The sequence below is a fragment of the Sparus aurata genome, chromosome 9, assembly GCF_900880675.1.
Source record: "Sparus aurata chromosome 9, fSpaAur1.1, whole genome shotgun sequence".
NCBI classification, from domain to species: domain Eukaryota; kingdom Metazoa; phylum Chordata; class Actinopteri; order Spariformes; family Sparidae; genus Sparus; species Sparus aurata.
In genome coordinates this window covers 27532219-27544472 of record NC_044195.1, presented here as the reverse complement: position 1 = coordinate 27544472, position 12254 = coordinate 27532219, and the positions used below count along the sequence as shown (strand labels likewise).

Below are 12254 nucleotides of genomic sequence, written 5' to 3'. Positions count from 1 at the left end.
CACGACGGCAGGCAGTGACGGAGCGAGCCGAGGCGGTGAGCTGGCACCTCGGCTGAGCGCTGTGACACAACGCACTCATTTTACCCACTGCAGGTTGGCACACACACACACACACATACACACACACACGTACACCCACAACGCTATGATGATAGATGCCGCACTCAAACTGACCTTGGTGCACAGCAGCATGCGACCAGTGTATGATAGATCAAACGGAGGCGTGTGCACACACACACACACACACACACACACACACACACACACACACACACACACACACACACACACACACACACACACACCCATCAGCAGTCGGGTATGTCAGCGTAACCCCAAGACCTTCTGGTCTTAATAAGCAGTTTTTCTACTGTTGGTTAGGATTCCTTAAACGGCCCTGAATGCCTCACCGGCTCCTTTTTTCTCCGACACACATCTACACGTTGACGTAAGGGAACAGGAGGCTGACACGGCGGACCTCTCGCCAAATTATTCTGAGAGATGACTTCTTTCTCTGTTATTCATTACACGGTCTGTCCTCTTTTGTCACTCATCATTGGTCTCTGTGAAGCCCCTCCATCTTTCCATCTCTGCCTCGTCATTTGTCACCATAAATCTGACCAGTTTCAGTTCTGCTTTGCAAAAACCACCGTCAACACACACACACACACCCACACACGCACACACACACACACACACACACACACACACACACACACGCACACACACACACACACACACACACACACACACACACACACAAAGCCGATCTCTCTTATTTTCCCTCTACGGCACAGACGTGAAACCCTATCTAGTGTTGTTTCTGTTTCACCACAACCGCAATTTTCTTCCCCATAACTCTTTCTCTCGCTCCCTTTCTGTCATCTCTCCCGGAGGCATATTTTGATTTCCACTCGTCCTTTTTTCGCCCCGCAGATCTTTTTCTTTCTCTTTGTTTCGGATCTCTTTCTGTCACTCTCCTCCTCAGCCCTCTCGGCAGCTTCCCCCCCTCCGCGCCGTAACTCTGTCTGGTGTTATTTTATGTCGGTCTGAGCCACCACCAGCACGGTAAATCTGAGACCACTGTTGATTTACTGCTTGTTTGGTTGCTCGGGATGTTTCCATGACTCACGCGGGGGGGGGATCCGTGCGTCTTGTTTGGCCTGAACTCTTGACCTTTTCTGCTCCGCTAACAGCCTCGAATTTGCTGCGGAAACCCGGTTTGATTCATTCCTCTAACGCGCGTTTGTGTGTGCATAACTTTATTGAGTTGTTGACACAGTCTGCTCACAGTGAAAATATGCGGGATTATTATGTAAGCCCGAACAGAGTGGCCTAATACACACACACACACCCGCGCGCGCAGACACACACGCGGAATTAGATATTAACATTGGATAAGTAGCTCCCAGCTGCTGACATTAAGCTGTTTTAATTTGGTGCCCTTTACCACTGTAATTAGCCCCCCATATGGAGGGAAGAGAGGGAGGAATGGAGATGAGAGAGGGGCAGAGAGAGGCATGGAGGTAGATGGAGAGAGAGGGAGATAGACATGGAGAGGGGAAACCTAACCCGTTCCACCTCTCACCACCATTTTCCTAATTAGTGACCACACACAGCTCCTGTCAGCCTCCCATTTTGAACTCCATCTCCATCTCCTCTCCACTCGTCTAATCCAATTCTGCCCCTGCTGTCTGTCATCTCCCCTCCTCTTGTTTCTCCCCCCTACCTTCATCATCCTCCCCCCCTCTCATTTCCATCCATCACGGCCCACTCTGCGGCTACTGTAAAGGTCAGTAAAATCATTTAAATGAATTACTTCATAATCAAATCTGGTCAAACTTGTAATTTTTCAACGTGCTTTTGCAGGACGATGTTTCACTCTGCCAACTGGCGGACGCGCGCGCCGTGTTCAGTCGCTTGTGTGGGAAAAGCGAGGATGACGAAACTGTCAGCGATGTTTTAAACATGAGGACTCAAACAGGGATGCAAAAGAAAAACACAAATCTCTACATCTGTATTCTGCAGACGGGTCAACACAAATACCACCGACTTACACGCAGAAACCTGCCATGACTCTACGTCTATTTCTACCTCAAACTGAGAAACTGAAAAGGTGTTGGGTTCTGCTAACCACACACACACACATATAAGCACACAGACACACACACACTCACACTGTCATAGGCCCCAGGGCTCATTGTAAAGCTGCTGACTGAGCAGCGCGAGGCGGAAACAGAGAGAGAGACGAAAACTGTTCAATTATGGAAAGAGCTCTGGGTATAAATCTACCTCTGTCAGCCTAAATAATGACTACTGACACAGTGTGTGAGTGTGTGTGTGTGTGTGTGTGTGTGTGTGTGTGCTCGAGGGAGGGAGAATGTCGTCCCCACTCAAATTATTGGTGACATGGTGAATGTGTGTGTGTGCTGAAGGGGTTTCCTTTACTTAATGACTCTGTGATTGACTGACTTATTGACTGACGCTTGTAGCTGAAGGAATGTCTTCTTTATTATGTCAATCTTCCTCGATGGTAACGACCATTAGCTTCAGTGTGACGCCGCTGCATGACCTCTCTGTTGAAGGTATCTGTACTCTGAACATTGAACTTCCTTTTAAAAAGACATTTTTCCATCCACAGCATTTTGTTGACCTTAATGTAAATGTTCCTCAGGGACTTAAAACTGTGTCCAGCATCTCAGCATACTACAACACTGTGTTCTTCTTTTTATTTGATTCATTGGACAGGTTGGAATGTGACATAAATGCTGAAATATGTAATAAAGATACATATTATTATGGGCTGGACATACAGTATATGTCAATGAATGAAATTGTTCAATTTGTTTAACCGGTTTCATATATGACAATGGAATATTGAATATTAACATATATATTTGATATGTGAGAATTGCAATACCTCCGTCATTAGCGTACGTAAAGGTTACAATATGTTTTTCATATATGTTATAAACCTAAATCTCCTTATATGCAAGGATGTATACATGTAATTACGATATATTGCCTTATGGGTAACATCTATGGCCTTGATGCAGGTGTGTATATAACATATATTAAATTTCATATGGGAAATATCAACAGTCATATGTAAATACATTTTGAGCCTCAAAAGTAACACAAAATTGATAGAAATGTTACAATTTACATCAAAGTTTATGTTTACAAGTTGAGGTATAGTGAGATAAATGTGCAAGAAAGATCACTGCTTCAAACAATCTCAGATAAAAAAAATACTACATGTTTATGTGCAACGCTATATATAGTACAAATGAACTCTTGAAAGTGAAAGGAAACTTGGAAACTTGGAAACGAGTGAGTGAAACTTTGGTTGTGGCTCTCCCCAGAATGGAGCGGTTAAATGTTAGAGTGCGACATCGAATGAGAAGCGATGGTGGAAAACATGAGTGTGTTTTTTGGAGGACAATCATTGCCAGTAATCTTGAATGGCAAATCAGACAAACTGTACTTAAAAACCCACAAGTGCAGGTTTGATTTGTACGCAGCTTAAAGTGCTGGACTAATTATGACTCCCTCGTCTGTAGATGAGTGGGTGGGAAAATGAGTTCTTTACAGCAGGAAACCCTTTCGAGACTAAATGCCTAATTAGCCCATTGTACAGCAAGCTACCGACAATATCTGGTTTTTATGGTAAGTGCTGCACTGGACCACAAGTTCTAATGTCTGGTAGATGGGGAAGGTGCGTTTTTCTGCAGCCCAGTTAAATGTATTGCCGGTATAAGACCGAGCACATGATTGTAGTTAAAAAAGCCACCAATAATAGAGCTAAAGAAAGCAGAGCTGGCTGAGACACTAAAAGCAAAGAAGCTCTTTATGTCAGGGAACTACAGACAGTGAATTGCTCATTAGCAGATTGTGCAACAAAGCACCATAAGGTACGTGACTGTAATTGTAGCCTTAAGTGTGAAGCTAAGTACGACAATAACTTAGATGATAAAAAAGAAAGCTGCTGGCAATGAATGGCTAACTACATCAGCCCACAGTAGTCCGCTACAAAGGGAATGAGTTTAAGTGTGGCAAAAAAAAAACATTGAGCTAAGTACGCCATCAACTGCTCAGGGGAGAAGAAAGATGCCAGGATATGTTTTCAACAGTTTCAAGCCACAATCAGAAGCTTTTGGGTCTGTTAAAATACAGGAAGATTGACAGACTGTATGTTAATAAGTGTTTCCAGGTAACGAGCCTAAGCATTTATTATATAATTTGTACAGTAATACCTTAAAACAAAAGTTAATGTTTCCATAATAAGGAAGGGCAAATTGTTGCATCATGATATGGTGATTAATGACTAGTGATTTCAACTGTCTGATGTTGTTAGCCGCTGACTATACTGCAAAATCATCAACCTCTACTTCCTCATCATTATCAGTGTCATCATAATAATATTTTAATCCAAATATTCTTATGATAATATAATATAAATATGTTACTGTAAACAGATTACCATTCTGTTACCACTATACTATACTATACCAAACTCTACCACACTTTACCATACTGTACTATACTATACTATACTATACTATACCATGCTTTATGATAGCATAGCATAGCATAGCGTTGCACAGCATACTACACTTTAAATAACAACATTTCTTTGTCATGTTGCCATCTTTAAATATTTTCTCATTGTTACCCTTTGTTTTTTTTCCCCTTACTTTCCGGTCTTATACATTTCCGTCTAGTATTACCCATTTATATTGGGGACGGCTGTGGCTAACGGATAGAGCCAGAAGGTCGCTGGTTCGTTTCCCCTGGTCTGCACGACCAAGTGTTCGCCATCAGTGTATGAATATATGTATGAATTACTGTAAGTTGCTTTGGACAAAAGTATCCACTAAATGCCCTAAAATGTAAAATGTAAATATATACCCGTATCTGTTAATACTTTGCTACTACCTTGTTATTTCCTTGGTAATTTCATGATTTTACATAATTATTACCTCTTTATTATTGAACTCTTTCCCCACTATCACCATGTTATTACCGAGCTGGAGTGGAAAGTGCTACCATAGCTAGATAAAGATGTGAGGCAAGGAAATCTGGTAAATTATGCAGAGGTGGCCAAACCTAAATATTTATACTGGAAAAACACAATCTTTTTTTTGAACACGGACACATATAAACAATGAACCAGTCCTAAGTGTTGCCATGTGCGATGTCTCAAAGAGGAAGAGAGGGAAGTGATAAATATTATGGTCCTTCTGAAGTGAACAGAGCATGAGTGTATATGGTTTGAAACAACAGCCGAACTTTCCGGCTCTTGAACATCTTTGTAGACATCCCAATGCCAACACGGGCTAATGGGTTTGTTGGAACATGTAATCAAGTCAGGAGCATTTGAACACATGGTGGGCAAGAGATCTCTTCGAGTGTTTTGCCTCTACAACCAAAATGGAAACATGCTGTTGGTGTCCCGTAAGAGCGCCAAGCAGTTATTCCTTCAGGAAGTATGTTTTTGAAACAGTGTCAGTTTCCATTTTCATGTGTTTGGAAATTGTGCAATACCTGATCTGTGGTTCTGGCTCTTATGGAGTCGGGAAACATTTACTAACCTCTGGAGATAATATTAGCTTTCAAAAGCTATAAAGTAAAGGAAGCACCAGCAACAGGTTTTTTTTTTTTCGAGGGAAACAATAAAAGCAGAAAAATGGGTCTTTAGAAACAATGTGAGAAGAGCGAGAGGAAGAAGAAGAGTGGGACACAGATCCCCTGAGGGTAATGAGGTCAGGGGAGGGGGGAAAGGGAAGGTGAAGACGTGGGAGAGATGGAGTGTGTGTGGTGGAGGTGGTGGTGGTGGTGGAGGGGTTGTTACAGGAGCCTTGGCAGGAGACATGAGTGATTAAATTCTTCTGATGGGGAGGGAGTCGAAGGGGCGGAGACGCAGCGGACTGCAGAAGGCACAAACATTTGTACACTCCACCTCCCTCCCCCACATTATTTTCCATTCCTTCTCATGTGCTTTTTTCAACCTGTTGCTATAAAAGAGCCGGGTCAAGTCTGCGACTTTATGAACCGAAACAATTAAGAGCTAAACAATAATTTAACATAATGATTCTTTTAACATGTGCCTCAAATGATTTGCTTGGGAATAGCAAGTCTCCAGTTCACAGCATACTTCTGTGCAATTGTTATCTCGGTAATAATGCAATCTGGTTGTTATCATTTCTGGCAAATGCGGTATCAGAAATATAATCTCTGCAGTGAGAGGAGGAGTGACACAAGACAGGAGGAGGAGGAGGAGGAGCAGAGGAGCGACGTGAGTGGGTGTAAGCACGGACACATCCCACCAATCACATGGAAGTCTCTGGACCGGGTCCACGGCTCACATGTGAAAGCTATCAGCAGTGTTTGGACCTGGAAAACACACATTCGCACACTTGGCTTAACCTGAACGATTTGCTGGAAACCTGGAACAGCAGAACACCTCCAGAATGTTCTAGACCGGGGAACTCTAAACAACGCTGTCTCCCGGGTGAACTGTCGATGTGTGTGAATCAACAACAAGCTTTTAAAGACAGACGGAGCAAAGGTTCTTACAATCATCCAGAATAAACTGTAAACTTACTTTTCATTTCGATCTTTATTTAGGCTCCCTAAACGGAAACCTGCCCCGGTGCAAATATGTCATTCCAACAACAATCTGCTTAACATTCATGAAAATCATTTCTTTTCCAGGCCTGACCACTGACTCCCTGAGAGTAGTTGTTGAGGTATTTGACGCCCGGGGAAAAACTTTATAATTTCACAGCACCAAAGATGCACTATGTAACTTTTTCTAGTAACAGCTTTGGTTATATAGTCCTATATTCTTGTGTTCGTATGTGTATAAACACAAATGTAGATATATGGCTTTAAACCACATCTAAAACTCGTATTCTCTGTATCTCTGTCTGTTAACAGGCCTGTACAAAAGTTGCATAGTGCCCCTTTAATTAACTGTTAATTTACAGTTAATTAAACTTTGGTTAATAGTTATACCACTGTTAACAATGATGGAATGACTTATAATGCATTTATGTATAATCTTATCGTTAAGTTGGAGCGGATGATTATAAGACATTGCAAAACGTTAATTAATACTGAATAGTTCATCTATGAAGATTTGGATGGTTGCTACTGATGTTTATAAACCTTTACAATTGCTTAATAAATGGTTTATACAGCATTTCATTGTTAGTGGTGGAATAACTACTAATGATGAATTGGTTGTTGAGAGTTATCATAGAGTGGGAGGGAAGGTAGCTACACCCTAAAACATACTCTGTTTTATTGTTTATTTGTCCATAATGGTATCAGAATTTAGAAAATGTACATCAAGTTGTATCGAGGCGACTTGAAACTAGCGATTGGGATCATAAACTCATTAGGAAACTGCTTAATGAGATACTGAATCAAGTCAGAAGTATGGTGATGTTCTCATAAGCTTACATACAGCCAGACTTCTTCTTTGAAACCAGTGGAGTCGCCCACCCCCTGCTGGCCACTTAAGGCACAGCTCCATCTGCTTTCTATACAGTCAGAGATTCAGTCTGATACGCTGCCAGTCCCAGAGCCAGCCTCTTTGCTACAACTGGCTCGACTTCACACCGAACGGAAACAGATACAAGCCATCAGCCATTACTGATGATGTCGTCTTCCAAACGCTGCGCCTCCCCCCCATTGAGCTAATCATTGTGGTTTTGTTGGAACACTGAGGCAAAGAAGCATCATTTCTGGCCGGCGGTGTTTAAGGTTTTTATGACAAAGATTCCAAAGAGTGGCGGCACCAGCAGCAGATGAATGAAGACAAAGACGTTATTAGCCGATCTGAGACTCTGGACAAAAAGCTGCTTTCTCTTTCTCTCCGTCTGCATTTCCCTCTCTGTTATTTCCCCCAAAGCACCCCACCCAAAACACAGCGAAAGTTTTTCAATGGAGACGAGAACCTAAGCGTGTATTTACACAACTAAGAACAAACCTTTGTCTTCATGCCAAACAGGTGGTGTGTGTGTGTGTGTGTGTGTGTGTACATGTGTGCCTGCCTGCCAACAACTAGGTGTGGAGTGAAAGAGATGAGAGCATAGCAGATGTTCTGATCGCTCAGTCATTTAAAACGTGAACAGAACTGGCAGCCCGGCAGCTCTCACTTCACATCCAATAGTCAGGGGTTACACGACCTAAATTACATGTTGCCTCCACAGCTAGCGCGAAACGATCAGAACGAGTCCTGCAATAATATTCTGGCTTTTGTTTCAGTTTTCGCACCGCGGGTTTCGGCGCCATAATGAGATGCTAAACTACAATATCGTGCGCACCCCCCCTTCCCCTCTCCTCTACTAAGAACCCCGAATCTGTAATTTCAGATTTCTTCATTGTAATTGGGTGCTCAGATTGTCTCTGCCATGTGAGGAAATTGTTTTACAGCCCTGAAGCCAGGTCAACGCGCTTGACAAAAAAAAAAAAAAGAAATGAAAACAATACAGGGGCAGTAATGGAAAAGCAATTTCTTCGCGAGTTTGTTAAAGCTGGTGTTTAGAGGATATGAGGTTTGTGATTGACATTGTGTCATATTGTGTGTGTCCCTACTTTGGAACAATGAATAAACTAAAGCACAACAACAACATGCTGCTTACACACACACACACACACACACAAGCGGTAATACTTTTGGCAAGTGTGAACGAGGGGCTGCTTATCTTCTTATTTCTCGGTGAATGATGTATGACTGTAATTTGTACCACAAAGTACGGATGTTAATGATAATGTATAAATATTTCATGACGTCGAAACACTTTTAAACAGGTCCAGGTTTGTTATTTGTGTCAACAGAGAACAGAGGCTTCAGCTACTGAATAATACAGAGGCCGTCCTGATTGCTGCATCCACTGCGAGCTGGCCTGTTTGTGAGTGTGTCAGTGATCATGTGATCGCCTCACGCCGCCGATGCCTCCTTTTACTTATTCATCAGTGCATTAATTCACTCGTTTACTTCCTGAGCAGAGCCGAGACGGACGGGGCCGTGGCTCGACTGCACGGCGAGTCGTGCCATGAGGGAGAAGGGAACTCCTGCGATTCAAATTTCTGCAGTCATTTAGCATTTTTGGGGGGCTTTATTCCATAGGATTGCTTGAGAGATGACAGGAAATGACATATGAGAGAGAGAGAAAGAGAGGAGGGATGACATGCAGCAAGGTGGCAGGTAGGACTTGAACCAAAGCCTCTGTACAAACTGAGCTACTGGAGAGCCACGCAAACGAATTTCTGACACTGGTCGTCTCGCAATCAAACAATTACAACACAAGACGTAGTATAATGTTGTTGTGAAGCAGTTGCTGTCTTCACTGTGAACAAACTGGCCACGGGAAATAATTGTTGCATTCATTCTTCTTGCAAAAAGAAGCTGGAACCTTTCATCTTCCGCCTAATCACACTGTAAACGTGTGATGATGATGATGATGTCATTACATTACGTGATGTGGTGCAAAACGATGTGACAACGCGTGAATGGCGGGACAGGAGCTGAGATTTTCCTAGAAGTTATAGCCAAGCGACCAAATGAAATGTGTCTTTACCTTGAAAACAAATTGGGAATTTCTCTGGGTTTGAACATTGTAACAAAAATTTAGGATCATTTAAGGCAAATGTGTTCAACTGGTGACCGTTTAATATCCTTATTTTAGCTTTTTCTGTACTTCTGTATATATGATCTTTCTTTTTTAATTGTGAAAAGTTATTTACAAGCTGCTTAACACATTTAAATCCCCAGCATTGCAGGTCAGACTTAGGGGATGTAAGAATGACAGCCTCACTGAGGGAAATAACAAAGGTGTGGTTGTTTTTTGGACATTTTAAATGTGGAAGTGATGTATCTTTAAAGGGAGGGAGCGTGTCCCTCTTAATGTGGGGTAACTTCCTGGATATCACAGTTGGTGAAAAAGAAGAATCAGGACGTGAACCATGTTGAACGCCGCCTGTTTACAGAAACGGAAAGCAATAGACAGAAGAAGAAACGAAAACCTCGAAGGATTTAATCTGAAGGTGTTGTTTGGGCCTTTTTCCTGGACGAATGTATATCACACTTCCTATCAGTAGCCCTGTGTGTGTGTGTGTGTGTGTGTGTTGATAGGAGAGGTCCACCAGAGTTGAATGTGTGTGCGTTTCTGTGCGATGTGTAAACAGCTGTGTGCAGTGGACTAAAGCTGATGCACTCCGTTGAATATTTCATCTGCCGGTACAACTCGGCACTTGCAACAGTCACAAGCGAGAGGCGAGACAAAGTCGGGTTTGTCTTCAGTCAGATGTGCCTTTTTCCTCTGTTATTGTTTTCATTTATAGCGCCAACATAAAAAAAAATAAATGATTTTGACAGCGTGACTGGTGAGATCATGTGTTTTTGTTTTTCAGCGTTATTATCCTAACGTCACTTAGCGTGGAGACAATTAAAAACCAGACGAAGTGAAATGTAACAAAATCAGCTCGCCCTAAGCCTCTAAAGATGTAGAATTACCAAGTTGTGTGTGTGTGTGTGTGTGTGTGTGTGTGTGTGGTACTTAGGATGGTAGCAGGAGCAGTGGCTGTGGTGTTCACGCAGAGTGGGAGTGAACTGTTATCACGTCTAATGCACGGATTACATCCAGAGGGCAAACATCTGGCACGCAGACAGCCAGACCAGCACACGATCGCGGTAGAACGGTGCAATAGCCACGAGGTTGATGATCTGCGCTGAGATGATGGCTGCAGAGACGACGTGCGTGATGTCATTAGGGGCAATAACGAGCAATGTGTATGGACGGGTGAAAACCCCACTGGGGCTACCGCAACGGGCATATTAGGATTTATTTCCATCCATTTGAAAGGAATCAGTTGCCGCCATTCATGATGTACAACTGGAACATGATAGATAATCAGTCCAGTGAATGTTTTATTGTTTATGTCAAGGTTTGTTGCACCTGAGGGCTTTTATACCAGCGACTGTCTGCTCTCTACCAGTCATCTGAAACTCAACATGAGATAAAGGGAAATAAAAATAGACATCTGGTCATGACATCTCGTCCGTTCTCTCTTTAAAGAAGCTGTTAACTGGAGGAGTCGTTCAATTAGACCTACGTTTAAAGCACAACGTTTTACTGGGCAGACTTTAAAAGCTAACTGATCACCAGACTAAATGTTGGCATTGTATGTTTCTGCAAGCCACGGATTTGTTAAGGCAGCTTTACATTTCTTTAGGTTCAGTTTGCAATCATATGTCAGGTCTGGTTAGGTTTAGGCAAAAACAACTGTGCTAAGGTGAGGAAAAGATCCTTTTTCATGCGACAAACAAGGATGGAAATGCCCTCTTCTCCCGTCAAACACATCCAGTTCTGTTGGCACAAGCATGGTTGGAAAATGTTCTGACGTCTAGTTAAAAATATCCAATTGTTTCAAATGCACAGCTGTTGAAACACTGTCTTATACACTGGTGTCTGTCTTGTTAGCTTTAGAGACAAAAACCACTGGGCTGGGGTTGGGAAAAGATCACATTTTGGCCACAAACACAGCTTGAAATATCCCAACACTTCGTTAAAAAAAACACAAACGACCTGACCTCTCGTCAAAAATATCCCGAAATTCCCCAGTATCTCCTTAAAAATATCCAGTGTTTTCATGCTCACAAATGTTGAAACACCGTCTCGAATCACGGCCCTGCTGTCATTCCACCACCATCCCACTTCTGCTCCTGAGATGAATTCCTGCTCATATACATGTAATGTGATTGTGATATGATACATATTGTGGAAATGTCAGTATGGTAGGTATCACATTTACCAATCTGAACACATCTGCGGTTTGCAGAAAGATAAAACGGCAGCATTTTTATCGTGGCGACTTGACAAAGTTCACTCTGCCGATTTTCTTCAGAGTGCTCGGCCGACAAAGTCAAAACCGTCTCTGACTTAAAATGTTCTAACTGAATTTTGACGTTTATTACACTCATGGTAAGTGTGTTATCAGTAGAGGATGTCCCTTCTCCGCCCATCACCGCCAGCCTCTTGGCTCGTCCTGACACATCTAGGATATATTGTTCCCTTCGGGCTGTCTCTCCCTCTACCGCAGAATTCGAGCGGCAGGCCATCAGTTGCAGCCAACAGCCCACTTCCCGTCCACTGGGAGCAGGTACGTGTCATTTCCTGTTCTTGTCTTCACCTCTCGCGTGTCACAACCTGACTGAAGCAGTAAGATCCGATGGGCACATG

At 42.7% G+C, this 12254-nt stretch overlaps 1 protein-coding gene across 3 annotated transcripts in view; it reads right to left on the bottom strand.

Annotated features, from left to right (window-relative positions):
- LOC115587724 (neuropilin-2-like) overlaps nucleotides 1-12254 on the bottom strand; it is a 108548-nt gene that overhangs the window by 28787 nt on the left and 67507 nt on the right. The window lies entirely within an intron of this gene.